At 43.7% G+C, this 25,786-nt stretch overlaps 1 long non-coding RNA gene across 1 annotated transcript in view; it reads right to left on the bottom strand.

Annotated features, from left to right (window-relative positions):
- LOC138365532 (uncharacterized) overlaps positions 1-25,786 on the bottom strand; it is a 565,144-nt gene that overhangs the window by 119,534 nt on the left and 419,824 nt on the right. Inside the window, exon 4 of the long non-coding RNA XR_011228904.1 lies at positions 4,542-4,580. This is a non-coding gene — a long non-coding RNA (uncharacterized lncRNA). The remainder of the gene's footprint in view (positions 1-4,541; positions 4,581-25,786) is intronic.

The following is a 25,786-nucleotide window of genomic DNA, read 5'->3' as shown; positions in this document are numbered from 1 at the left end:
TCCCACCTCTCCCTTTATTGGGACACGGGCTATAATGGCTTCCGATCATATTATATGCCCAGAGTCGAGGAGAGTTGCGACCTCTTTAGCAGAGGGTGAGTGAATCCACTTTTTTTAACCAGGATCCCTTTTTTTGATGTTTGGACTTGGTTTTAACGTGATTCCTGCCGCTGGTACTGCTTTTGTTACTGCTACTGCTGTTGTTACTGCTACTGCTGCTGTTGTTGCTGCTACTGCTGCTGTTGTTACTGCTACTGCTGCTGTTGTTGCTGCTACTGCTGCTGTTGTTGCTGCTACTGCTGCTGCTACTGCTTTTGTTACTGCTACTGCTGCTGCTACTGCTTTTGTTACTGCTGCTGTTGTTGCTGCTACTGCTACTGGTTTTGTTACTGATACTGAGAGATCAGTATCTGCTGCTATTATGCTACTGACGCTGCAACTGCTGTTGCTAGTGCTGCTGCTGTTGTTACTGCCGCTGCTACTGCTGCTGTTGCTGCTATTGCGAGTGTTACTGAACCTGCTGTTGTTGAGACAGAGCTCAATTGTTCCCTGAGTCATCCACCAATTTCCTCGTTGGCTCGTTTGACCCAAATTGCCTCGACGGTCTAATCGTCATTTGGTGGCATTAGTTACGGGGCAATAGAGAGAATGCTTCCTCCAACAGTCTGCTTTAACCGTTGGTGGTATAAGGCGTAGAGCAAGGAACAGTGGTGCCCTTAAGTCTCTCTATGTGTATGCTCACCTAGTTGGACTTGCGGGGGTTGAGCTTCGGCTCTGTGGTCCTGCCTCTCAATTGTCACTCAACTGGTGTATAGATTCCTGAGCCTATTGGGCTCTATCATATCTACTCTTGAAACTGTGTATGGAGTCAGCCTCCACAACATCACTGCTAAATGAGTTTCATTTGTTAAGTACTCTGACACTGAAAAAAGTTCTTTCTAATGTCTCTGTGGCTCATTTGTATACCAAGTTTCTACCTGTGTCCCCTTGTTTGTGTTCCACACATGCTAAATAGTTTGTCTTTGTGCACCCTGTCAATTCCTCTGAGAATTTTGTAGGTAGTGATCATGTCTTCCCTTACTCTTCTGTCTTCCAGAGACGTGAGGTTTAGCTCCCGAAGCCTTTCCTCGTAACTCTTAATTCTCAGTTCTGGGACTAGTCTGGTGGCATACCTCTAAATCTTCTATAACTTTGTCTTGTGCTTAACTAGGAACGGACTCCAGGTTGGAGCTGCATACTCCACGATTGGTCTGACATAAGTGGTATACAAGGTTCTGAATGATTCCTTACACAAGTTTCTAAAGGCAGTTCTTATGTTGGTCAATCTAGCATATGCCGCTGATGATATCCTTTTGATGAGGGCCTCTGGGGTCAGGTTCGGTATGAAATCAACCCCCAGATCTTTCTCTCTATTTGACTTTTGCGGGATTTCACCTCCTAGATGGTACTCTGTGTTCAGCCTCCTGCTCCCTTCACCTAATTTCATTACTTTATATATAGGTCGGCACAGTACATCGAATCTCAGAAAGACGGGATTTAAAAGCTAACAGCTCGATCTTTATATATAAATATATATATATATATATATATATATATATATATATATATATATATATATATATAAATATATATATATATATATATATATATATATATATATATATATATATATATATATATATATATATATATATATATATATATATATATATATATATACACACATTTTACCCATACACATGTACTTCTATGGACTTCGCTCCCACACAACCCCTCCTATACCCAATATCTCGCCCCATTCCCCATTTCTCACCCTCCCTCCCATACCCCCCTCTCCCCCCTCCCCCCCCCACTCTCTTCCACTCACAATAGCGACAGCAGGAAGACAAAAATCTGCTGGTAGTCTGCTGGTGCTGGCTCTCTCACTCATAAAAAAGATGAAAGGCAAACACCAATACCCGTTTTACACGGGATGGGGAGCGATCAATCTAATCTGGGAGTGGTGGATGGTGGGGAGCCGTCAACCAGCGTGTTGACAGCCATGGTGGCGGTCAACCCATGCGGGCTGTGCTGGCTGTCATTGCTAACGGAGACCAACCAACGTCTCGTAACACAAGCCAACGAGGGGGTAACGCATGGAACTAACGAGGAAGAGAGCAGCAGCAGCAACATCTCGCCTACACAGTCCTAATTCATAATAAAGGAAGGGAAGGGAACTATGAGGAGGAGATGCCAAGCCATTATGACTATATATATATATCACTTGGAAGGAGTCAGGATAAGGATTTGGGATGGGACGGGGAGGGAAAGGAATGGTGCCCTAACCACTTGTGGACGGACGGGGGGGATTGAACGCCAACCTGCATGAAACGAGACCGTCGCTCTACCGTCCAGCCCAAGTGGTTAGGTGCCTACACAGACAGCATCTGCGTGTATACCAGAGGCCCCCGCTAGATCGGCATAAATTTACCTGAAGAACAGGTTGGTATCTTCTAAATTGCATTTAAATTGTTAATACAGAAAGGTAGGGAATGACTGTGAATTATATCCTCGACTGCGACCCCCTTGGGGCGGGGGGCAGGGGGGGGGGCGGGGGGGGCGGGGGGAGGGGGGGGCGGGGGGAGGGGGGGGCGGGGGGAGGGGGGAGGGGGGTTTACCATTTATATTGCGCCTCTCCAACGAGACTGGGGGGAAAAATATATACAAGATTCACTGCAAGTTGGGTAAAAGCTCAGCAGCAAGCGGGTCATACATGCATTATGGTGTATGCTGTATGTTGTATACCCTCAACACCCACCACTGATGTATGTGCTCCAGGTGTTTCAAAATTTCATCTAATTAACTCTATGGTTAAACATAAGTCATCTAACACAATTCTAAAAGGACCAATTATCAACTCAAGCCTCAACGACCCAACCAGCAACACAAACCTCACAAGGACCCCACACAAACCTCAAGCCATCATCTGGAAACACCGCCACACCCCACCCAATCCCCCCCAATCCCCTAACCCCACCCAATCCCCCCCAACCTACCTACCTAACCAGCAGCCACTCGCTCACGCACCCTAAAAATCTCTCTCTCCCCCTCTCCAACAAACGCTTCTCCTTTCATACAAGACCACAATCCGCCCTCAGAGTCCGCTTGAAGCTGGTCCTGCCTATCGATCATCCGCCCGCAATCACGCAATCAATCTCTACTCAAAGTATTAGTAATCAAGAGTTGAATGTCGCGTTATTAGGCGCGCCTTCTCCACGTTTTCTCTTTTATTCCGTTTTCTGTTAGCTTTCCTGGTGTGGGTTTTAGCCTTTAGTATATATCTTACAGAGTGATGGTGGCCTATTTTTCAGGTCCCAGTTCGAATCCCCCTGAGGAAGCCAAGTGAATGATATATGGGGTCTCGACGTGCTACAGTTGGCTTCGTTCTCAACTCATAATCGGGGATGCCGGGTTTCCCATATGGGGGCAGAAATGGTTGGGCATGTTTTCTTTCACCTAATGCCTCCGATCACCTAGCAGTAAATAGTTGTCCGGGGAGTTAGGTAAATGTTAAGGGGTTGCATCCCATAATAGTTAAGGTTATTAAGGTTGGTAGCTTGACCTTGGGATTACTCCGATTCAAGGTTGAAGTGCATATACACAGGCCACCTGTCCCCAGCAATGAGAATTGTTAATGTTATTGTATGTTATTTTTGTAATGTAAATTGTGGCAATATCTGTCACTGCTTAATGGTAAACTACATTTTATTTTTTCCAATGTATATACCTTTCAAATTGTAAACTAAAGGTAATTCACTTTAAGCCAAAATGTAAAGTTTGATGCAGACTAATGTACATGTGCTTAGATAAACCATCATTGTAACGATTTGTATAAATTGTTACAGAAATATCTTATTATTCTGAATTTACCTGTAGTGATTTGAAACAGATCCTGTTCTCTGATTAGAGAGAAGGTAAAGGTTCATGAGAACCTTTAATGATAATTTATTGATAATTAAGTTCATTAATTAATTAAGATAATTAAATTTTTATTTTAATGATAAGTTCATGATAATTTATTCCCACCACTCTCTGGACTTACTCAAATTCCAGTTTTGTTGCGATGCTGTGTGATCCAGAGGGAAGATTACCTTCACTCCAGTTGTTTAAGATTCAGCTACTGGGAACAAAAAGTTCCAAGTAGCACGGGCTATGGTGAGCCCGTAGTGGACTTACCTGGCACAGGAGCGGGGCTGTAACTTCCCTCCAGACGACACATCCGTTAACTGGACGACTGGAAGCTCTTACTTCCTCTGTCGCCCTCTTTTAATCCTTTTCCTTCACTGCCAACACCTCACTCCTCTCTCTCTCTCTCTCTCTCTCCGTCAACCTCTCACTACCCACTACGTACCTCTCTCTCATCCCTCCCCCTCCCTCCCACCGTCCATCTCTCCTCTCCCTTTCCTCAATACCCCTCCCTCTTTCTCCCCTCCCCCCCCTTACAAGTGTCGATCCATTGTCAGACCTAGATTGATAGCTGAATAGCCTACGTTAACACTCACCCTCCTACTGGTCATACTGCACTGCTCCCAGCTCCACTCCTGAAATAAAAAAATAAAAAATAATATATATAAATAAACATATACTAAATACATATAGTAGACTATATAGCAAGAACGGCATACAAAGTATTTATTAATAGAATGCCACAAAGTTTCCATTCAGTTTTGAGCTCATTACACAAGGGCTGACCCCCCCCCCACATATAGGAGGGGGGTTATCAGACGAGTTTATTGGTGCTCATTACCACCGAGCAGTAAAGTTGGCGGGAGATGGAGCGTGAAGTGAGACGGGTTTTCTTCATGTCCCGAGGCGGAAATGAGAGCATTGCACAACTCATTTTCACATGAAGCCCAATTTTAAAAACCTTGTAAAGAGGTTTATTTATGGAGCGTTTAATAAGAGACGGTCGTTAAGTAGATATTTTTTTTGGTACGTGAGGAGTTAATTACTGGTAGAAAAGGAGAGGGAGGGAGGGAGGGAGGTATATGGAGAGAGGGAAGGAAGGAGAGAGAGAGGGAGGAAAAAGAGAGGTGGAGGAAAGATAGAGGGAGAGACAGACAAGGTAGTGAGTGTCTACAGTGATGTCCAGCACTCATGGTCAGGAAAAGTCCTTAACCTAACCTAACCTAACCTAACCTAACCTAACCATACATACCTCCAAGGCATCCAAGCTGTTATACATAAATGCATCACGGTGTCCGTTCAGTCCCCCAGGACGTTGGGAACATTTCCAATGATCAATGTTTCTAATGATCAATGTTTCCAATGATCAATGTTTCCATTGATCAATGTTTCCAATGATCAATGTTTCCAATGATCAATGTTTCCATTGATCAATGTTTCCAATGATCAATGTTTCCAATGATCAATGTTTCCATTGATCAATGTTTTCAATGATCAATGTTCCCAATGATCAATGTTTTCAATGATCAAACGTCCTATACTGATGTAGGACGCTTCAACCTACAATGTTACATATAGGCGAACTCTGGTAGGCCTGACGGCTGAGTGGACAGCGCTTGGGATTCGTATTCCTAAGGTTCCGGGTTCGATCTCCGGCGGAGGGGGACCATTCTCAAGTCACAAATGACTTGAGAATGGTCCAGGACGGACCGAAACGTCGTCGTCCCTTCACCTTCTAGTGTGTGGTCTGGTCAACATATCAAACCTAACCAAACCTAACCTAACCTAACCTAACCTAACCTAACCAAACCTAACCTAACCTAGGCTCAGTGGAACCCATAACTGAGTTTCTCGAACTTAATATAACGTCAGCTGTATCTCTTGAGCGCGTCCTTTGAGTGTCTGGAGACAAAACGTAATCTGCGATTAACATTAACTCAGAAAGTAATGGGCAATAAGAGGAACAATCAATGGTCACAAACCAAGATGTCTTGCCTTACTCATCCCATTATAATTTCCAGATTTAAAAACTCTATGCTGTTGCAGAAAGCATTTCCAGTTAACTTTCCGGTTTATTTCATTTAATTGCTATTCTAGCACGGAATAAAATTATCTATAATATCGCTTTGTACGTGTATTAGTCCTGTTAAATAATCTGTCGTTCTCAACTCAGTCAATTGCCGGTAAATATTGTGTATGTAGCGATCATGTCTCTACCGGTTTTACTCATGCAGCTTATACTTTCAAGCGCAAAGATTAGCCTGCTTGCTAATCTCTGTGTGTACGTGTTTATTAAAGCAGTGTGTGTATATGTACACGTGTGTATATGTACACGTGTGTGTGTGAACGCTTTAAGCCGTGCACATATGTACACTTTCACCTCTCCCTTCACATTCACTCATTCCATCTTGTAAATCCACTTCCTCTTCCTTCTATATTCCCTCACACATCCTTGTAAATAATCTCTCTTGTCCCTGTAAATTCCCAAACCTCTGCCTGTAAATTCTCTAACCAATCCCTGTAAATTCTCTCATCTCTATCTTTAAATCCCTTCACCATTCCGTACAAACCCCCCTCACTTAGCCATGTAAATCCCTTTCACCTCACTCTGTAAATCCCTTTCACCTCACTCTGTAAATCCCTTTCATCTCACTCTGTAAATTTCCTCACCTTTCCCTGTAAATTCCTTCGCCTTAAATAAATATCCTCTCTAAATCCCCTCACCTCTCTCTATAAATTACTTTAGCTCTTCCTGTAAATCCCCCCCTCACCTCTCCCTGTGAATCTCTTCACTTCACCCTGTAAATCACCTCACCACTTCCTATAAATCTTCTGTCCTCAGCCTGTGAATCTTTCGTGCTCACCATAGCCCGTGCTACCTGGAACTTCTTGTTCCTAGAAGCTGAATCTTAAACAACAACAGCCGATGAATCTTACGGGCTCACCATAGCCCGTGCTACCTGGACACTTCGTTCTGAGTAGCTAAATCTAAAACAACAACAACAACAACAACAAGCCTGTGAATCGGGTTACTCATGCCCGTGCCACCTCTTGGGTACCTTAATCATCACCAACCATCAATCATGTGAATCACTCCACCTCGCCCTATTATTATCTCTGATGTTTATGAGACATTCTGAGAGATGTTTATCTCTCAGAATGTTTGGTAATATGTTTATTGTTTGTGATGTGTGTATATGTATGTATTAACACGATGTATTGAACGGGGTGAGAATAGCTTGAGCTACCTCATCCCTTTGTGTGTATTTTACCTCAATAAACTTATTTCAATTTCAATTTCGCCCTCTAAATCCCTTCACCTCTCGACATGAATCCCCCTCTCACCTGTCCTTGTAACTCCCCCTCTACCTCCCCTCACCTTCCTCCAGCTTAACACTCGAACCAGTTTATCGTCTAACAATTTCAGTTATTAATTTCCGCTTCCACCTTCCTCTCTCAGCAATTCCTTTTCTTCCATATTTCCAAGCATCAATTTTTGGTCTTTGCAGTTACTCACCGCTTTCACCTGCGACGTATTTTCCATCTCTCCTTTAAAAAAAATATCTCCTTTCATTATCATCTCTCTTATCCTAATTATTTTCCCCTTTATCAAGTCTTTTCACATATCTACTTTACCTTCGCTCGCGTGGTGTGAACTGTGAGGTTTTTGTGCACTTGCTGGTAATATTTCGAGTGCACAGGTCACTTAGTCATATTACTTAATCTCGCCATATATTGTCCTTTACTTATATTTATTTATGCTTGTTTCCCCCCATGAGAAGATTACAAAAATCAAGATTTCACTCTTATGCACAGAATTGCGTCTGTGTCCACGGTTGAAGGTAGATGCTTATGGCTAGTCTCATCTTAGTGTACAGAGAGACTGGTGGGCGTTTTATTGAACATCACAGAAAGAATTTGGTAAATAATAATGCCTCGAATCGTCTCCGTGTCTTTGTTTCTTCTCTTGGATAGGAAATTTAACCATTTATAATCCAAGGTTCATTATATACATATAGGCAACTAATATGACACTGCAGACCACATGGTCAATAAACTCGTGTTGCTACTGACCACAGTGTAACAAAAACGGGATTTATTCAATATATTCACTGATAGAAGTGTTGTCAAGTCACTCAGGAAATTGTAGTCAGCAGCCTTAACATAGAATCGTCACACATTGGGGCGGGGGGGTTTAGTTGTCATGTTGGCTAGAGGTCAGGTCGTGTAGGTGACCTTGCCACCTCCGCAACCTGTGCTAAACTGATAATTGCAGACGGATGTTGACCAATCCACACACTAGAAAATGACTGGGACGACGACGTTTCGGTCCGTCCTGGACCATTCACAATCGACTTGAGAATGGTCCAGGACGAAACGTCGTCGTCCCTTCATTTTCTAGTGTGGAGATTGGTCGACATACTTCAGCCACGTCATTGTGGCTCCTCGCCTGCAGACGGATGTTTGTGTTCTCCTCAAACAAGGCGTCTGTCTTCGTGTTATAGAGATAGAGCAGATCTGGTAGGTAGAGTCTAGCTCCTGGCTCCCCATAGTAATAGATGAGCAGTCACGTCCTCCCCTTTTAATCTTTGGTTCTATTCTTCACTCTTTCTACATCTTCCAATCCTTTCTATTCGCCTATTCACTCCGGTTTTACAACTTGTTCAACAAACTACTAAGGGGTCACGGTAGTACAGTTGGATTCGTTGTCGATTCAATCGGAGGCGGGACGGAAATGGTTCGACTCGTCTTCTATCACCTAATGCCTCTTTTCACCAAGCAGAAAATAGGTACACATAAGTTAGTTTGTTGTGAAGTTGCATCCTGGTAAGGGTCAGTAGGTCGATCTGGGGGGGGGGGGGGCGATGCGATATAAGCCAAATATATATAAATACATATATACTCACATTTTATATATACCGGTTGCAGTGAGGACATGGAGGTGTGGGCTTCTGTCAAGGGAAGCCACCAGCCCTGGGACCAGATTCACGAAAGCACTTACGCAAGCACTTACGAACCTGTACATATTTTCTCAATCTTAGGCGGCTTTGTTTCCAATTATTAAACAGTTAATGAGCTCCGAAGCACCAGGATGTTTATATATAAGGATGTTTATAACAATAACAACAGTTGAATGGGAAGTTTTCATGCTTGTAAACTGTTTAATAAATGTAACCAAAGCCGTCTAAGATTGAGGAAAGATGTACACGTACGTAAGTACTTGCGTAAGTGCTTTCGTGAATCTGGCCCCTGGGCTTGCGAAGAGCCCGCTTCTCCGCAGCATCACTCAGTCTCTCTTGTTTGCGGGATGCTGCACCGTTGTGAACTAGTGTGCGCCAGGCAGAGCGACCCCTCAGCATTGCTCTCTCAGCTTTCAGTGTCTATGCCTCAGTTCTCGAGGGAAGCCTTAGGGTGGTGTTCTTAAATCTCTTCTTTTAAGAAGAACGTTTTCACTGTTGAAGTTCAGCATAGAACATCTTGGGCAGTGGTTCTTCGGGCATGCGCACACCATGGCCAGCCCAACTGTGCTGAGCCTTGGAAAGTATGCTTGTTATGCCGGCCTGTATAAAAATGCCTGTATCAAGCACTTGGTCCTGCCATCTCACCCTAGCAGCTTCCACAGATGGCTCTGATGGAAATGGATTAGATTTTTTTGGCACGGCAACTGTAGACAGTCGAGACCTCACTAGCATGGAGGCGGGTGGGCACCGCCAAGTGAACTTTTAGTTGGGTCTCAATCATAATAACTCTTCGATCCCAAACTCTGGATCCTAAGCTTTCCAAATGCTGGGATAGCTGAGGCAGTATCCCCCATCACTGCCTGTGTCAGTGTACTGCCGTGGTGTGTAAGCCTGCCCACGTGGTCCAGCTTCTCTCCACTGACGGTGATAGACGGATCAGTGTAATTACAGCCTTGTGCTGGCTGGTGTAGAGCCTCGGTCTTTATTGGTGGAGATGGTGAGGCCGAAGGTTGTGCAAGCCCTGAGATAAAAACAAAAATGACCCAAGATGCATTGCGTGCCAGCCTCTGTACTGGAGTTGAGGGTGCAGTCGGCCGCAAATAGAAAGTCAAGAATGGTCTCAATATGGACTTCAGTTCTGGTCTGAAGCCTCCTCAAGTTGAACATCAAAACGGTAACAGAGGTTGATGCCATCATTGCTGTCTCTAAAAGCCTCGATCAACATGGCAGAGAACATGAGGCTCAACAGGCCGGGCGCCAGAACCCAATCTTGTTTAATACCGTTTATAGGCGCAAATGGCTCAGAGTAAATTGCCCAGGTCTTGGACTCTGGCAAGCATCCCATTATGGAATTACTTCACCATTCCGATGAAAGAATCTGGATATCCAAATTTGGTCATAATCCTATATATAACACGGCTGATAATTCCAAATGACTTCGTTAGATCCACAAACTCAGGTCACGACCTCTCCGTAGGGTGCAGTCGCACCTCTACAGATCTCCAGTATGCACTTAATGCACTAAATTAAATCAATTCAATTCGGTTACTATATTCCTGTTGATTAGTAAAGAAAGAATAAACAGTTCCTTGCTGCCCCCTTCAAGTATACTTTTAATCTGCATTATTGTATGAAATTTGAACAAACAGTGGGCTGAAACGGACGAGTTCTTAAAACGACTGATTTTTAACAGTATCAAAATTTGAAAAAGAAAAAGGTTGTTTTCAATTGCTTTATCTATGAATTTGTTATGGGATACTGAAAAATTAAAAGCCAATCTTAAATCTTTACTCAAAACACTCTTGTCAGCTCAGAGGAACCTGCATTAAAACAGTGTTTTATCTCCTATAATGGCGGTACAGGTCAGCCAGGACTTAACCCAGGTTAACTCCTCCATATAGTGAACTAATGATGTCGTCAACACTCTCTCTCTCTCTCTCTCTCTCTCTCTCTCTCTCTCTCTCTCTCTCTCTCTCTCTCTCTCTCTCTCTCTCTCTCTCTTACTCTCTCTCTCTCTCTGTCTCTCTCTCTCTCTCTCTCTCTCTCTCTCTCTCTCTCTTACTCTCTTAACACCTTTATATTTCAGACCTTTGTGTTTCTTTGTAGCTCCTTCCTTTTTTCAGTAGATATTTGTGAACATGTTTGCCTGTCCGTCTGTTTATCTCTTGTGTGTGACTATGTACCTCCTTCTGTCGGTGTGACTGTCCTTTTTTGTGTGTGGTTGGCGGCTCTGTCTACTGACCTAATGCCCTCGATGCCCTTCCTCTTCCCGTCTGTCACTCGCTCGCTCACTCGTTCCTTCACTCGTTCAGTTGAACATTTACTTACCTTCGCCCTGTATCAATGGTGAAAGGGTTGATGTGGCAAAAACAATCGATGAACCGAGAAACCATGCACATAAAAATCATCGGTTCATTGTTTCTCTCTATTCCATTTGTCTTACGTCGCTACTTTCTGTCTCTCTTTCTTCCTCTTTCACTTCGTCTTCTTTCTCTCTACCTCTTGTTTTTTTCTTTCCTCTCCTACTTTCTCCGTCTTTTAGCTCTTTGTCCCTTGTAGCTCTGCCTCCATTCCACTCTCCTCTCTCTCTCTCTCTCTCTCTCTCTCCTCTCTCTCTCTCTCTCTCCTCAGACACAATGCTCCGTTTCTATCTCCTAAGACATAATAACAGAAACCGAATATTTCGAAAAAAGGTTCGGGCCGTGACGTAAACCTCTCAACAACAAACAACCTTGTCTTGTAACACATCTTTTCCCGGTCAGATCCCTCTTCGCTATATCTTCCAACCTCTCTCGTTTTTTCCTTTACCTGATCGTTTGATACAGTGCCTCCTTGCTTTGCTTTCATCCCGGCAATTAAGTTAGTAAGGCAAGGCGAATGAAATAGCAGAAGCCCGCCGGAAAACCAACCTTCATCTCCTATAACGCTGAGCTCAGAATCAAATAACAATTCGTTCCCTCTCCACCATATACCTTGCTTATTAGTTTATAAATATTCAAGAGTGCATTTCGAGCTCCTGGTTATGAACTAATATTTCCAGGATTTTAAGACTCGAATCTAGTTATTGCTTCTAGTATCAACCATTGTGTTCAGTAGCATCTGTTATTGTTCCTCCGGCACTGAACTGTTCTTCAGAGATTCAGTCCGGCTGGTCTAAGGCGAATTCATGTCTCCCATAAATTGTTTCGATTTCATTTATCATCTACAAATAATTTGAAGTTAATCTGTCGGATTGAACAATTGACCTTCGTCGAATTACGCTCACTTACGGATATTGGGTCTCCGTGGCGGAGTGGCGCAATAATCTTGGTGCTATCGAGCGTAAATTGTGAGCCTGCGGCGTACTCCAGAGACACGCCACAAGTATATAGGAAACACCTTATACATCTACACCGACGTTGGTGGATACAATGAAAGAAAGAAAGAAAGAAAGAAAGAAAGAAAGAAAGAAAGAAAGAAAGAAAGAAAGAAAGAAAGAAAGAAAGAAAGAGAAAGGAAGGAAGGAAGGAAGGAAGGAAGGAAGGAAGGAAGGAAGGAAGGAAGAAAGGAAGGAAGGAAGGAAGGAAAAAAGGATCTGATTTGACAAGGACAAAGTCTAATCAATATTTTTAGAGAGGAAAACCGGAACTGCAATTTAATCTAAGTCTGATCCCCTAAGCCATACCTCACAAAGCATGACCCAACCAGGGCTCGAACCGTCAGAGTTACAGAACATGCCCCCCGGCGCGCACAGTACTGAAACCACTTCACCAGCGATCGCCTAAAAGGATTTCAGTTCTGAGGCTGATTACATAAGCTCCATGACTGATCAACCCCCGGCGACACTCGTGGTGTAATTTCTGCACAGTATTTCATCAAATCCTGGCGCAGGCATGGATCGCGCTGATCCCACAAATGTGAAAAATGAAAGTGAAAAAGTGAAAAGTGAAAAGATCCAACAAATGTGAAAGAGAACTTGAATGGTCCTCAAGCCATAAATCACTAAGACCTAAATCACTAAGAACTGTATGACCTAATGTCAAGGAGTCACTGGCGAAGGGCAGGAATCATGGATGCAGTGTGCGTTTCCTCTCTGGATCGCCACACTAAGGCGCTGAAAGAAGAAACTGGCGACTCTAGGATCTCTAGTTGTTTAAATTAACTTAGAACCCAGTTCCTTAAAAATATAAGCAGCACTTTTACCCCAGGCACCAAGTGTCTCTGAGGCAATGGGGACAATATTGTAGTGGTGATCAAGATCTCTGTATTTACGACACTTGGCTGCTTCCCGGTGATTGGCAGCACCGCCTGGCGGTGCAGCACTGAAGTCAAAATAGGTGTTGGCTAAAGATGAAACGCAAGTGTAGTCCCACACCAACTGTCTACCGTTCTTCCAGGGGTTCACCGTGATCCTCATATATCATTCAAAGCCTCGAACCGTCGGCCACATAGCCAGCATCCAGCTGTTGTACCTACCGAGCCACCAACACCCTTTAAAAGAGGGATTCCAGAAGCACCTATCTGCTGCCCAACTGGGACTTTAGGCCTTCCTGTGGGGGGGGGGGGGGGGGGTGCCACTTTGGCATGCAGATGTTAGGTGGAAACGTTGAACATAAATTGTCAATATATTTGCTAGGTATGTTCAACTGTTCTTTTTTTCGTGGAGTTCTTCATGTGGTGTTCTTCAACACCCCCCACCACCTGTTTCACACATCGATGCTGATCCTTCCATCCCTGTTCTTTCCACTCCGCAGTGTTCTTCACACACCACCTTGTTCTTGTTCCCCGACGGTGTTCTCCAAGTGGCAGCAGAAGTCAGCTCGGGAAGCATCGCGCCGCCCAGACTCTACCTTGATTTAATATTTAAACAAGAATTTAATTAAGCATCACTTTCGCTTGAGGATCTGGCTGTCTATATTGGCACACCACCTCTGTCTTAACCCCTGGCTGACCTCCTTCTCAGCCTTCATGTTTAACTAGCATATTCCTAATCTAATTTTCTCCTTCTTTAGTGTTTTTGTTATAAATGTTTATTTAATCAGTACCGATCTTAATGATTTTATGATTCGTCACTAGATTAACTAAATCTTTGGGTGATATTTAGGACGATCCCGTTCGAAGTAAGAATCAATTCAAATAGTTTAATCATGTTTAAATTTATTTGTATTTCAAGATGGCTGAATATGCACAAACAACAAGATTTTAGTAACATATTCACGTTATTTCTATACACAATCAATCACCAGAGATCCGGGTCAGCAACGCCGATATAATTGATACTGGACATAGCAAAAGTACTTCATATTAAATACTTTCGAGCAATAATCAACAGGTATAGTTTATGTCTAGGTATGTCATTCCTTCATCCAGACAAAAAGAGAACTGCAATTTGACGCCACCACCACCACCACCCAGGTAGACCAATCAGAAGGCCAGACCAGGTTAAACTGTCCTCTCGACAGGGTATAACAACTTCACCATTCAGCACACCTGATTGGACTAATTATTGCTATTTTTTTTTTTTAGTTTGTGTCCGCTTTACCGCTACGTCTGAAGATGCTAAGCTAAACTTAGCCAAAACGTGTAAGGGCCATTATCAATGCTAAATCTACTTTGTAGAGTAAATATATTAACTTTCTTTTGTCTATTTGTTATTAAAAAATGACGAGTTAGATCAATGATTCTGGAGCGAATCGTCTTTCAGTTTATAATGTTCCCAACTTGGAAAGGATGTTAACAAGTTGACAATAAAGTGTATACTTATCATTCCCACACATGAAGTGAGTAGTTGACTGGGTTACCCCACAAGTCGTGGGGTAACCATTCAGCTACTCGGAACAAGTTCCAAGTAGCACGGGCTATGGTGAGCCCGTAACTTACCTGGCACAGGAGCGATGCTGTGTCTATGTGTATCCCACAAGACGTAAGCGCTGAAAATTAACAACACTATTTCTGTGTAGTATTCTACAACACATTACTGAAGAATGTATAAATTATACCGTGTTCTTCGCGCGTCGTCCGGTGAGGAAATTTACTTGCAAGTGTGTTTTCACGTCTTGGGTTGGTGGGTCTAGGAGCACTCTGTCTCTGCTCTCTTTCTGCTCTCTCTCTCTCGCTCTCTCTCTCTAGGCTTGTATTCACCTAATTGTTCTTGCGGGGGTTGAGCTCTGCTCTTTCGGCCCGCCTCTCAACTGTTTCTACTACTACTTCTTTTCCCCCACACCACACACACACACCAGGAAACAGCCCGTGACAGCTGACTAACTCCCAGGTACCTATTTACTGCTAGGTAACAGGGGCATAGGGCGAAAGGAACTCTGCCCATCGTTTCTCGCCGGCGCCCGAGAACACACACACACACACACACACACACACACACACACACACACACACACACACACACACACACACACACACACACACACACACATACACACATGTGTGTGTGTGTTTATTATCTCCCCACTTCGCCCATAAACACAGATAAACATCTTCCTACTGTCTTTCACTCTCTGGCACATCGACATTTCCCTCCTCCCCCCCACTCACCCTCCCTCATCCCGTCTTCTCGATATCATCTCTCCCTCTAGACCTCCCGCTATTTCTCTCTCGTCTTCTCCTCTGTCTCATTTGTTTCTCCTGTTCTGCCTTCCTAGCTCATTTCTTTCCCTGATATCAGGATATATTTTCCACATACAAATATTATATATTATGATTCTTTAATATTCAGACTTAGGTTAGGTTCACAATCGACTTGAGAATGGTCCAGGACGGACCGAAACGTCGTCGTCCCTTCAACTTCTAGTGTGTGGTCTGGTCAACATACTTCAGCCACGTTATTGTGACTCATCGCCTGCTTAGGTTAGGTTAGGGGTTTTGATCTCGTAGGTAATTATTAAAATTTTAAGTACGATCGGAAGACCGCTTCAAGAATAGGGTGTGAACGAAGCACCTTGAGAAGAGCGGTGAGTTAAGTATTAAATGCACTTTTAATACATAACTAATACTTTTAATACTTATTAAAAGTATTTAAATACAAAGAATAGCTACTACATCTACATAAGTGGGATATGAATATGGAGAGATCTATCACGCTTATCGGTATACATATACTGAGAATTGACTTAAGTCCTGGACTATCTTTAGAAGTAAAAAAAATACTTGCTTGTTAGTCTGAAATGTATTGTGTTGGTTATTATAACTCTCCCGTGGTTGATAGACCTGAAGCCCAACACCAACCCTACATCATCTAACGACACTGGTCTGGTCCAGAGCAATCCGCCACTCACATTGCTCGATTGGCTCTGATACTGCCCCCTGATTGGCTCTGATACTGCCCCCTGATTGGCTCTGATACTGCCCCCTGATTGGCTCTGATACTGCCCCCTGATTGGCTCTGATACTGCCCCCTGATTGGCTCTGATACTGCCCCCTGATTGGCTCTGATACTGCCCCCTGATTGGCTCTGATACTGCCCCCTGATTGGCTCTGATACTGCCCCCCTGATTGGCTCTGATACTGCCTCCCTGATTGGCTCTGATACTGGCCCCCTGATTGGCTCTGATACTGCCCCCTGATTGGCTCTAATACTGCCTCCCTAACTGGCTCTGATACTGCCCCCTGATTGGCTCTGATACTGGCCCCCCTGATTGGCTCTGATACTGCCCCCTGATTGGCTCTGATACTGCCCTCTGATTGGCTCTGATACTGCCCCCTGATTGGCTCTGATACTGCCTCCCTGATTGGCTCTGATACTGCCCCTGATTGGCTCTGATACTACCCCCTGATTGGCTCTGATACTGCCCCCCTGATTGGCTCTGATACTGCCTCCCTGATTGGCTCTGATACTGGCCCCCTGATTGGCTCTAATACTGCCCCCTGATTGGCTCTGATACTGCCTCCCTAATTGGTCTGATACTGCCCCCTGATTGGCTCTGATACTGCCCCCTGATTGGCTCTGATACTGCTTCCTTGATTGGCTCTGATACTGCCCCCTGATTGGCTCTGATACTGTCCCCTGATTGGCTCTGATACTGCCTCCCTGATTGGCTCTGATACTGCCCCCTGATTGGCTCTGATACTGCCTCCCTAATTGGTCTGATACTACCCCCTGATTGGCTCTGATACTGCCCCCCTGATTGGCTCTGATACTGCCTCCCTGATTGGCTCTGATACTGGCCCCCTGATTGGCTCTAATACTGCCCTCTGATTGGCTCTGATACTGCCTCCCTAATTGGTCTGATACTACCCCCTGATTGGCTCTGATACTGCCCCCCTGATTGGCTCTGATACTGCCTCCCTGATTGGCTCTGATACTGCCTCCCTGATTGGCTCTGATACTGCCCCCTGATTGGCTCTGATACTGCCTCCCTAATTGGTCTGATACTACCCCCTGATTGGCTCTGATACTGCCCCCCTGATTGGCTCTGATACTGCCTCCCTGATTGGCTCTGATACTGCCCCCTGATTGGCTCTGATACTGGCCCCCTGATTGTATAATTGTTACAATCTACAATCTTCAAAACCAAGGCATAAGAAAAGAAATAAGGAACCTACAGGCGGCCTATGTATTGGTCAGTGCGACACCTTACTCAACCTCATCTTAGTTATATCTCCGGTTCCTCAAGCTAACTTGTGTTACGGGCTATTCATGCCCGTGCCACCTCTTGGGTGGCTCAATCTTCATCAGTCAATCTAACTTGTGTACACTTTACTCTCTGCCTTTGAAAATGTTGACAGGGTCAACGAAACGCATCTCTTAGCGTCAAGCCATATAAAAACTGTAAAATAAACTTTGGAGAGTTAATTTTTCATCTTCATTGACGTGAAGAACATAAGATATATAGAGAATATTTGTGCCAGAAATATTTGTCTAACCCTTTTTGTTATATGTAATAATAAAGGGTAAGAAACATAAAAGTCATATAAACACTCCAAAAAGGTATATTAAAAAAATACACACACACAGACACATATGTACATAAATATACATAACATTATACTCAAAATACATTAGCATTCAGCTGCAATGAATTCATTGATACAATGAATATATACTTGATTTTCTTCTCCGAGGCTATGGGTCCCTATAATTTCACCAGAGGGGGTACTTTCACAACTTATACATCCTTCGGTCCTTCCCGAAACGCTGCGCGTACTAGTGGCTTTACAAGAATGTAAACACCATGCTATGTACCACTCACAAATCCAATGTACCTTCTTGTATATAAATAAAAATATATATATATATATATATATTATTATTTTCTTGAAGGGACAAAATACAATCATATTTAAGAAATGCTGATGCTGGGAGCAAATAAAGAAAGGTCGAGGCAAGACATAAAGAAAGAGAGAGAGAGAGAGAGAGAGAGAGAGAGAGAGAGAGAGAGAGAGAGAGAGAGAGAGAGAGAGAGAGAGAGAGAGAGAGAGAGAGAGAGAGAGAGAGCGCGAGAGAGCTAAAGATGGATGCGACAACTAGAGAGAGAGAGAGAGACAAGAGGGAATAGTAGCGAACACAGGAAGAGGGAAATAGAGATAAAGAGAGAGAGAGAGAGCTTGAGAGAGATTGAGAGAGTGTGTGTCCTAGAGAGCATATCAGATCCTATCCTTGAAAGAAAAATGGCAACCATGAAACGACTGTGTGCCGCCATGTAGGGAAGAATCTGGAAATCATGGACAACTTTTCTCTCTTATCGTCCAGGCGAACACCACCAGTCAAGTTGAGATAGACAGCCTCCACCGTCCCCCATCAGGTGACGTTAGCAGCGTGGATCTCCTCCAAGGGGCCTTCGACAGCCTTCCATCAAGAAAAGGGGCAACAATTCAGGGTCATCCGGAGAAATCAAAGTGAAAAGAAGAGGGAAAACTCTTCTAAGGTGGTCGCGATGCGTCACGTTGAGAGGCGCCGGTCTGGTATTGATTCTTGTTATGGGGAGCGACGCCCCCGATATTGCTCTCGCGCGCCCGATGCGAGGCTTCCCTCTCCTCAACCGCTTTTTTAACTCTGCTTTTCGGCATTTATTTGGGGTGTTTATTTGCTTAACGGGAGCTTAATTGCTGCAAGGTGTGTGTGGGTGTCTGTCAGGGCTGATGGAAACGCCTGAATCCACCCAGATGGGGTTAAAATTTTGATTCTTGTGACACAGGACAGTCGACCAACTAACACCTCATTGCTCATGCACACTACCAACCAACCGTACGATTGGTCAGGTCTAGAGCAATCCGCCACTCTCATTGGTCGATTGGCTCCGATACTCGCACCTGATTGGATGATTGGTTCCAATACCAGTCGCCGATTGGATGATTGAGAGTCGATCATCATCTCTATTGGCCGATAGGTAGTGATCGGGTCGGCTAGTGGCTGGGGCCGGCTGGAGACAAGGTGCCAATGTATCGTCAGATATCCTTCCTTACCCAATACCCGAGCTTGTTAACCCGCCAGGAATGGAGGCTTTAGGGATCCGGGGAAAGCTCGCCTTGATGTATTTCCCGATTCCATAAAGATTTTATGTAAGACTAGACGTGGGGGTACACGTTATCCTCCAGGATTCTAACCCCAAAGAAGGATTTTCATTTCTCAAATCAGCTCAGGGCTGCGCGATGCCACGAGACGACCATACAACTAGTTTTTTGACAGGATATATTGGGAAGCTTAGCATTGCATTATGTGAGCAGGAGATATTTTTCCTTTCTCATCGTGGATGTTCGTTGCCTAAATATTTCATCTAGGAGAGGGAGGGAAGGCTTTAGCTAAGTTGCCGATGTTATGCAAATACCGAGTCTTGCTTTTTTCATTACCGCTAACCCGTCAAACAGCGTCCATTGTCGCTAGGCTGGGGCTGCGGTGGAGGGGGGAGGGGGGGGGGGGGGCGGGAGATGGTGCAACGCATACACAAGCATACGCACACATACACACACACACAAACATACACACATGAACAAACAGTCGATCCTGCAAGGCACAAATAGTAAAACACACACACACATAAAGTTGATTGACGTTCGAGAGGCGGGACCAAAGAGCCAAAGCTCATCCCCGCAAGCACAACTACGTGAGTACACACACACACACCATTTTGAAACTGGTTGATATAGCGTTAGTAGCCATCATTATTCCACACGATACATAATAACAATGTTTGATAATAAGAGAGAGAGAGAGAGAGAGAGAGAGAGAGAGAGAGAGAGAGAGAGAGAGAGAGAGAGAGAGAGAGAGAGAGAGAGAGAGAGAGAGAGAGAGAGAGAGCAATACATACAGAGTCAAGCAGCAGCAACAACACGATTGGTCCAGCAAGAAGGATATCTGGCGCTAACAGTGGTCCCTCCCCTCTCCCCCTTCCCCCCCCCCCCTCCCACATCTACGAGGGGAAAGACATGCTAGTTTAGTTGTATTGCGTAGTGGTGTTTACGACCCCCTTCCACCCGCCCGCCACCCACTCTCTCTTCCTCCACCTTCTCCTCCTCTTCCATCTCCTCCTCCTCCTCCAAACATCCTGCCATGCTCCTCCTTCCGGCTACGTCTAACTTCTCTTATTTCATCACACTATTTATCCCCTTTTTTTCTTGGTCCCTTTTTGCTAGTTTAATTAGTTAGTTTCTTCATACTGCGTGTGTTTTATATCTGTTTTTGGCCCCTTTGTTGTCTGTCTCTTGTTTTAATCTTGTTGATATACGCTTATATATATATATATATATACACCTTTATACTCTCACAGCTACTCTTAGATTTTTTCCTCTAGATCTATGAGGCAGAAGAAGTAGCCAACCAACAATGGTGCAAGATGACTCTCTTTCCCAAAAGCAGAGCGCTGCGGCTCGACCTTAGCAGCCTGTGGCTCTTTGTGGCATTGTTCCGCGTTACTAGTGAATTATTATATACCCCCTCCCCTCCCCTCTCCCCCCCTACCCCTCCCCCCCCTCTTGTCATAATTACGGCGCTATTTCTGGAAAGTCATGATGTTTATCCGTCTTATTTACGTTGTAAATATCGCCGCAGAAGCTTAACCGATGATCGAAGTGCTTTGGCATGGTTGGACTGAATTTACATGTTGTAAATACGAAATCCGGATACGCTTTGGCCTCAAGACATGGCTTAAGAAAGGGGAGAGAGAGAGAGAGAGCTTTAAAAGCTTTCTCGTAAATTATGGAAGGCGGGTTAACCGCCGGTATTATCCGGGTGCCGCTCTATCTCTTCAACAGGTGATAGAGTCGTTAACACACGGCGCTTAACTGGTTGTATTGCCAACTACTGAAAATAAATAGTTTGCTTTATGTCTTATTACTTGGATTTACTGGGGATATTTTTTTTTTACTCAGTTGAGCTTCTTAATGTCATCATACTTAGCTGGTCTTCTTGATGTCATCATACTCAGTTGAGCTTCTTGATGTCATCATACACAGCTGGTCTTCTTGATGTCATCATACTCAGTTGAGCTTCTTGATGTCATCATACACAGCTGGTCTTCTTGATGTCATCATACACAGCTGGTCTTCTTGATGTCATCATACACAGCTGGCCTTCTGGATGTCATCATACACAGGTGGCCATCTTGATGTCATCATACACAGCTGGCTTTATTGATGTCATCATACACAGCTGGCTTTATTGATGTCATCATACACAGTTGGCCTTCTTGATGTCATCATACACAGCTGGCTTTATTGATGTCATCATACACAGCTGCGCTTCGTGTTATAATACTCATTTGAAGCTATTCATGCTATAATGCTTATCTGGAATTATTCATGAATCATACTCATAGCACACAAGAGGCACAATTCGTAGGCCAGCAAGTGAGACCAAAATAAACTAGGTCAAACTTCCCCATAATCACCACCAACAGGTAAGCACCAACAGGTGAGCGTTAACAGGTAGGTAACTCAGGTATAGTTTAATGAATTACAATATCGTAGCCTAGCGGGTGAGCCAGCTAAGGAAAAGGATTACCATAAAACAACATTTCTCAGAATTTCCTCTCGCAATGCTAGCAAAACACTGGGCTAAATCAACGCCTTACATTAACTCCTTTCGCCATGACGGCCGTAAGAAAATATTAATTAAATATTAATTATGATACTGTGAGTTTGAGACTAATGAAGGTCTCAGCCAAGCGTGGAGACTAATTTCACTCAAATATTGTATATTTCTAAAGCCTCTTGCACTGGGAGATGCTGGGATTCACTCTGATTTTGATTTAGACTAATATATCAAAACACCAAATAGATAATATTCACAATTTCTCACACAACTGTTGTTCAGGATTGTGACCATTAACTCAAAAGTTCTAAATCTAAGACACAACGCAGACGACCAAGAAACGATCTTAAGGTTTACGAAGCCTAGTAGTTGTTTAAAACTTAAGTGGTTGATGCCCACATAATAGTTGAAGTCAGCTTGATGGCTAATGCCACCCTAATGCCAGCTTAATGGTTATATGACCTTTTTAATGGCAAAATCCAACTACATGTCATATTAACCCCCTTTGGTTGGGCCTTTAATCGATTCAGAGTGGCATAAGAGGCTTCCGGAGGACAATTCCTCGAGGGAGGGAATTCTTCACCTGAAAGCCGGAAAGTGATTTCGAATAAAAAAAACTTAAAAGTTTAAAAGCTGCCGAATGATCGTTTGATCTTCTCACTCCCGAAATTTAATGCTTTTCAGCCAAAGACCGTCGGAAACATTTTAGTGGATATATATATATATATATATATATATATATATATATATATATATATATATATATATATATATATATATATATATATATATATATATATATATACACATATATAAGTGAGAGTCACAAGTTTCTCTCTGGTTATGGTCAATGGGGCGACTCCATGTCCTTGGGTAATGTTGACTCTGACCTCTGAACTTTAACCGTAAGGTCTGAACGCTGGTAAAAGCCCCCACCCCCTCTCCCCCTCTTCCCATAGACCAACTGCTAACTTTTAAAGAATACATATAGACTAATAGGCAACTTTAAAAAGAGTATCCACAGACTAACAGGCATTTTTTAAAGAACAGCCGTAAGTCAACTTGCAACCTTTAAAGAACACCCGTAAGTCAACTTGCAACCTTTAAACAACCGCCGTAAGTCAACTTGCAACCTTTAAAGAACAGCCGTAAGTCAACTTGCAACCTTTAAAGAGCAAGTAGGCAAGTTCCTGCAGGAAGTTCCATGCAGTCACCCGGGTAGTAATGGATATGCGGGCCGCTTCAAGCAACAGCCTTCTAGATCAAATTATCACAATTATGTTTTTTGGGGAGTAGAAAAACACTCAAAATCCACTCCAGGTATACCAACATTAAAAAAAAAACTCAGATCATATGTACACATTTTGTAATGTTCGGTAATCAATTGCGCATTTTGAGAAGCGACTATAAATCAATTGGGGAAAGTTGAGACGACCATAAGTATATTGCGCATCGTCAGGAAAAACGAATCACCAGTTGCGCACTTTTCAAAAGGACCTTAGACCGCGCAATTTATAGAATGACCACAGGGCTACTGCGCATTATAGGGGGAAAAAAAGGACACCCATTGCCTACTTTTATCATAGAGCAAGTAAGCAATTTTACCAATGCTGAAGACCATTTCTGAATTGAATAAAGAAATAATCAGAGACGCGTACTTTTAGCATCGATTGGATACCAACTTTGTGTGTTTTTTTTCAATGATTGGATACCAACTTTGTACTTTTTCCAATGATTGGGTACCAACTTTGTGCTTTTTGCAATGATTGGATACCAACTTTGTGCTTTTTGCAATGATTGGATACCAACTTTGTGCTTTTTTTGCAACGATTGGATACCAACTTTGTGCTTTTTTTGCAACGATTGGATACCAACTTTGTGTTTTTTTGCAATGATTGGATACCAACTTTGTGCTTTTTGCAACGATTGGATACCAGTTTCATGTATTTACCTTTGACTGAAGATCAACTTCGTAGTTTTAGCAACGATTGCAGACCCACTTTCGACGTTTTGCATCGGCTGTACACAATAGTTTATTAATTTTATATTATTTTGAAGGTGATTCACTTCTGTGACTTTATTTTCTTTACGTATTATAGAATATTATTTTTTTTAATTGTTAATAATTTACTTATCTAAAATAGTCAACCAACAAGAAAGATTATGAGAAAATGCTAAGACAATGGTTTGGTATAGAACTCTCGCTTGTGGATTCTTTAGGTGTTGGAGGCAGAGATGGTGGAACATGACAGTGGAACATGACAGTGGAACATGACGGTGGAACATGACAGTGGAACATGACAGTGGAACATGACAGTGGAACATGACGGTGGAACATGACAGTGGAACATGACAGTGGAACATGACAGTGGAACATGACGGTGGAACATGACAGTGGAACATGACGGTGGAACATGACGGTGGAACATGACAGTGGAACATGACGGTGGAACATGACAGTGGAACATGACGGTGGAACATGACAGTGGAACATGACAGTGGAACATGACGGTGGAACATGACAGTGGAACATGACAGTGGAACATGACGGTGGAACATGACGGTGGAACATGACAGTGGAACATGACGGTGGAACATGACAGTGGAACATGACGGTGGAACATGACAGTGGAACATGACAGTGGAACATGACAGTGGAACATGACGGTGGAACATGACAGTGGAACATGACAGTGGAACATGACGGTGGAACATGACGGTGGAACATGACGGTGGAACATGACGGTGGAACATGACAGTGGAACATGACGGTGGAACATGACAGTGGAACATGACAGTGGAACATGACGGTGGAACATGACAGTGGAACATGACGGTGGAACATGACAGTGGAACATGACGGTGGAACATGACAGTGGAACATGACAGTGGAACATGACGGTGGAACATGACAGTGGAACATGACAGTGGAACATGACGGTGGAACATGACAGTGGAACATGACGGTGGAACATGACAGTGGAACATGACAGTGGAACATGACGGTGGAACATGACAGTGGAACATGACAGTGGAACATGACGGTGGAACATGACAGTGGAACATGACGGTGGAACATGACAGTGGAACATGACAGTGGAACATGACGGTGGAACATGACAGTGGAACATGACGATAGAATATGATGATGGAAGAGGTTTATCCACCTTAGTGTTCCTTAGCACTAACAAGTTGTGGGTTACACACAGCAATCACAATAGCGTGATGCATCAAATGAACAAATCCACAAGGGCCGTGACGAGGATTCGAACCTACGTCTGGGATGCTCTCGGACGTAGGTTCGAAACAACGTCACGGCCCTTGTGGATTTGTTCATTTAAGTTGTGGTTACACGTCTGTATGTTCCTTGATATGTTTAAAGACCTAATATTCGCTGGAAACGCAAATGAGCGGAAGGAAAGTAAGGAAATACTCGTACCCTGAACGGGCGGTCAAGAAGTGGAATGCATTGAAAGAAGAAGTTGTGAAAGCCACCTCCATCCACAACTTCAAGGCCAGATTCGGCAAAGAATTAGAATGTCAGAATAGTTACATAGTAACGCAACAGGTACGACAAGGCTGGTAGCAGGGGCATGAAGAGCTAGACCTCACTCCACCCCTAATCACTAATACGCAAGTACTGATAGGTAAATACCACCACCACCACGTCAGCCACCACTCTTCATGTATCATCTCTTCCACCACTGCTACCACTACCTCTGCCACCGCTGCCACCACTGCTACCACTACCTTTGTCACCGCTGCCACCACTACCACTACCACCGCCCTCCACAGCAACTAACACCTCCACCAACCACTACAACAAGCTCACCACCCTTCAACAAAGAGCACAAGGGCAAAAAACCAACACAAACTTCTCCCTCATCAAACACCCTGGTATACGAACTTAATAACCCCCACC

This window comes from Procambarus clarkii, chromosome 17, assembly GCF_040958095.1.
Source record: "Procambarus clarkii isolate CNS0578487 chromosome 17, FALCON_Pclarkii_2.0, whole genome shotgun sequence".
NCBI classification, from domain to species: domain Eukaryota; kingdom Metazoa; phylum Arthropoda; class Malacostraca; order Decapoda; family Cambaridae; genus Procambarus; species Procambarus clarkii.
The sequence above is the reverse complement of the archived record's forward strand: the minus strand, read 5'-3'. Positions and strand labels throughout refer to the sequence as shown.